Source organism: Acanthochromis polyacanthus, chromosome 4 (assembly GCF_021347895.1).
Source record: "Acanthochromis polyacanthus isolate Apoly-LR-REF ecotype Palm Island chromosome 4, KAUST_Apoly_ChrSc, whole genome shotgun sequence".
NCBI lineage: Eukaryota > Metazoa > Chordata > Actinopteri > Pomacentridae > Acanthochromis > Acanthochromis polyacanthus.
The window spans coordinates 20,636,910-20,641,852 of NC_067116.1; positions in this window are offsets into that span (position 1 = coordinate 20,636,910).

Genomic DNA, 4,943 nt, shown 5'->3' on the forward strand with positions numbered 1-4,943 from the left:
AACCTGCACTCTTTCTAACAGCCAGCAATCGGCGACTCCTAGAAATGCGCAATTATATAGAATTCTTTTAAAAACGACTCCACTTCCCTGTCTTAGTAAATACTTTCCTGTTGAATTTATGGCCTCAATTGCTAGTTTCAAGACTGTTTTAATACACCATGATGGTCATTTTGTAAATTATGGTTCATTTTGGAGAAAAACAGCCATGCTAAAGGTGAGGGCAGGGCTACCTTGTGATTGATGGACCACTACTGTATCGCAGTGCAAAGTGTGCTCGAGTTCACAGTCACATCCACCTCTTATTAGGACTCTTTTCAAAAGAGCCAAACAATGCAAATCACATTCAAAACTGTAGGCTTCAACACAGTAGTCCAAAAAGCAATAGATGGCGCCATGGTTCCCACATCCATCTTTGATATACAGCCTGTAGTGTGGACATGTTGTCAGCGTTTCAGTCAAAGACTGATATTTCTTCTCCCAGTCTTTCATTGGAATGGCTTGAAGGATTCAGGTAGTAGTCAGTATTCCATGATATTTTGAGAAAATACACACAGTTTCTCCCCTTCTTTTATCATTTGTGATAACAATCTGAGGGGAGTCCCGGCCTCCAGACTGAGAACCACTAGTCTAGATAGTACCTGCTTTAAATCGCTTTCCTACAACTGTCAGATGAACGTAGTTGTCAATTAGAATGAAGGTGACAGAACACTAACTTAGTAATGTGCCGTGAAGCCACACTGTCTCCATAAGCTACTGTGTTCATGTGTGCATGTATACACCTCACCTCAGAGGACCTGAGCAGTCCCTAAATCAGAGAGCATGAAATCAGTTCACACACACACACACACACACACACACACACACACACACACACACACACACACACACACACACACACACACACACACACACACACACACTGACCATCTCGCAGACGCACATGTTCACACAGTAGTTGCCCATGACTGAAATAATATTTTCATATTTTCATAAAACACCCTACTCAGGTTTCTGAATAAACCATTAGCGGACTAAAGACCCTCCCCAACAGATACTCAAACATCAAGCACATGTGCACATTAACATACACGTAACAGAAGCATTCCTCGTCTGTCCAGATCTGCCCACTGATTGAAGCCAAATGTCTTTGAAGGGACTGTAAAGGCAGACAGAGAGAGACTAAAAGGGATAGAGAGAGAATTCAAAGAGACATAAAGGAGCAGGTAGACGAACAGACAGACAAAGAGAAACATCTAGAAAAATGAGCTGTAATCTCAACTGTTCAACCTTGTTCTGTTGAATCCTTAAGCCTTATAATGAGTCTAAGCAGCGTCTTACTCATTGATGGCACACTGGCCAGAATTCAAGTAAAGAAGAGTGACAAAGTAAACAACTTACCACTATAATGCTCTTCACATGCAATACCTATTTAATGATAACACCATTAGATAGTTGTTATTCTAGACCAAGTAAGGTTGTTAGGCTGAGTGTATTTATTGAACAAGGAAAGATTATACTGTCTATGAATTCAACTTTAATTTGAAAGCAGATTAATGTGATATTTCTTCTCTTAAATGGGCTTTAAATCTCTTGACTGACGCTATTACAAGAAAGCTCATGAACTAACTGATGATTTTCGCCCTGATTTTATAGCCCAATTACACTACAAGCAGCATAGTCTCGCCTTGTTCCAAACCTCGGAATCATTCCCAGCACATCATTTTAGGTTTGTTGTTTTTTTTGTGCAGCAATTCAAACCGAAGTAAAGACATGAAGGCAATTCAGTCTGATTATTAGTAAGATCTTTTGGACGTGCAGGGCGTGTGTTTAAATCACTGTACAGTCTGGCCTTCTTCACTAAGAATGACATAAGAACACATTTTCACTTGAGTAATATCTGTTTTTCCCTAAATGTTCACAGAGAAGGTTGGCTTTCATGATTAATGCTAATCATTGAACGCATGCTGCTACAAGTAGCCCTCTGATGATGAAATCTTATAAATGGAGATCTGTGTGAGATCTGACTTCCAAACCTTCATCATACCACATAAACACATTTTATCGCAGCAAACTCAGCAGCATGAACTGTCTCCCTGAACGACAAAACAGAGAAGCTGTTTCCAATTCTGAATATAATCTTTAAGTATTTAACATGTCATTGATCTGATCCAAACTGTGTCATCTGCTGAATCCTTGAGCATTTAGCCGCTGCAGTCACAATCCCTACATGCTGCTGTCGTTCCTGTCCAAGATTACTGAAGTGGTCAGTTATTATTCCCTGCAGCTGGTACCACTCACAGCTCATCTGTTAGTCGTCTCATTTCTGTCACCTTTAAAGTCTTTACCAGCAGTGTTTCTCGAGCCGTGGTCCAGGGACCCAAAGATGGTTCTTTAATAATGCTTAGTACCAGTGATGGAAGAAATATGAAGTCATATTCTTAAGTAAAAGTAGCATAAATATAATCCATAATAAGTCTCAATCCTGCATTTACAAGTACATTTCTTTCATTTACAAGATCCCCTCTTAGCATATATGATTTAAAGATGTGATTTTTTTTTTAATCATTTGTCTGTATTTTTAGAATTTTTCAAATTGCATCTACTCCAAGCCCCTAATTAATTAAACTAGAATCTACAAATATACAAATACTTTTCATTTCCACAGTTGAACTACTGGAAAATACGTCTCCTATCTCCATCACCTCCTCACTAACAGTCAATTCTTACTGTTCTTGCAAAGCAGGCTTCAAGTTTCCACATCACACTGTTCCCCGCACCATCACACTACACATCTTCTATTTGACCTGGACTGACTTCTGAACCAGTCGATGCCACAAATCTTGCATACAGGTACACAACTCGGATTTTTAGGTGAGCTCAGAAATACTTTCCACTCTCAGCAGAACAATCTGAAACGAGCCTTTCAGCGCCAAGCTCTGAACATATATCAGTTTTCACAGCGAGGCTCAAACATTCAAGAGAGGTAACCGAGACAAAAACACATTTTTAAGTGGAGGGAGACTTTGCATAAAATACTAAGTGTCAGAATGTCCCCTGTAGTATTATATAATTGATTATTAGTCATGTGTTTGCTGGTTAAAATGGAGACAGTTATAGGAGCTGATTTACAGGTGGGCTGTTATGCACGCAGATCATATTTTGAAATTGATCTGTTGGGGTTTTTTATGCATAAAGTCTGAATCTTCAAAGTAACAAGAAACAATTGCTGCCAAATGAAAGCAGGAGAGAGAAAAGTACAAGGTTAAAAAGTAAAAGAGTAAAAGTATGAAGTATCATAATGTGGAAATATTTAATTAAATATAATAATATAATAATAATTAATATTTAGTTAAATATAATAATACTTCAAATGTATCACCGGGGAAGCTACTTTTCACAGCTCCAGAGTACAGTCAGCCTAAGTCCAGAGGAAGACAGGATGTTTCTGGATGGAGCTGCAGTGTCACTCTGTGGAACATAACGGCAATTACTGTTTCATAAAGGACCATAGTATATAAATTATCCTTATAAAACCTGTACAATCAGTGACAGCTGTATTTCAAGTGTTGGCTTTTCAAAACTGTGTAAATATTAGGTTAATGATGCTGATGGCCATTATTGTTTGTCTAAAATCACTTTCTTGCTCTACTTCCATTAAAATGTATGTGATGGAGTCACTTCACACTTTTCTCCTCGGGTTAACTGAATTTGCTTAACTTGAAGTCACATCAACACTTGTGCACTATGCACACGATTGTATAGTAACACAACTAAAGGATCTGATTTTAAATTTTTATATTTAAATTCAAAGAAAGTTTATACGTATAGCACATTTCATACTCAAATCACATACATTAAATGTTATAAATATTAAAGAAGAAAGATGATCAGCATACAAACGGTGTGTGCAAATTAAACATATCATTTCTGCTGGAAAGTTCTGCATTTGAACGTCACTGGGGGCTGACTCACTTTTAGAAGCAACCTAAGGGACCCTTTTGGGAACTGAGATTCTTGACATTTTACAAATTACAGTGGCACAGCAGTTTCAGAACAGATAGAACACCACACATTTCCTCAGATAGCTTCCATACTTAATAAGTTTTTTTTTAAAGAACAATGGATAAATATGAAAAAATGCAAAGTTGTTTTTGTGCATTGTTAAACCTCATAGCATTCCACCCAAATAATACTTTCTAACAGACAACTGATGGATTTAAAGATTTTTATCACCCAAAATGCTACTTCTTGAACAAGTACTTGTGTTTTGAAAGGTTTATTCCACCCAAAATCTTAGTTTGTATTCAAACATTTATATTTTCAAATGTTAATTCTAACCCAAATACTATATTCTGTTCAGTCACTTGTATTTTCAAGTATTAATTCCACCTTAAATACTACATTCTGTCTAAGTACTTATAATTTTGAAGATTGGTTAATTCCATTCAAAATGTGACTTTCTGTTCAGGTACTTCCATTTTTAAGGATTGATTCCATCCAAATAGTACTTTCTATTGAATGACGTATGGGTCTAAAGATATACTTCACCTCAAACATTAGTGTCGGTCCAAATACTTGTAGTTTTAAAGGTTTACTTCACCTAAAATATTAGCTATTTTTGCCTTTCAGTTGTATGGCAGTCAGAAGCAAGCGTTTGGTAGACACAAAACTGACTAAGTTAACATCTGTGTGGCCCGAAAACATGCTGTGACCTTGGTGTGAAGACTTGTGTGGGAAGGTTGGCTCATGCAGTACACAAGGATTAGATTGTAGGGAGGTCGAGATAAAACACTAAGGCGGATCCTCCTCGCTTTCACTGACCTTAGACTGTTCACTGCACTTGTCAGCATTTTTCTCGCTCTTTAGAAAACTTCAACGCTGTCTGTTTCTTTTATAAGAATCCAGTATGTATTTGTCAGCAGTCTATTAATTCAACGCAGACC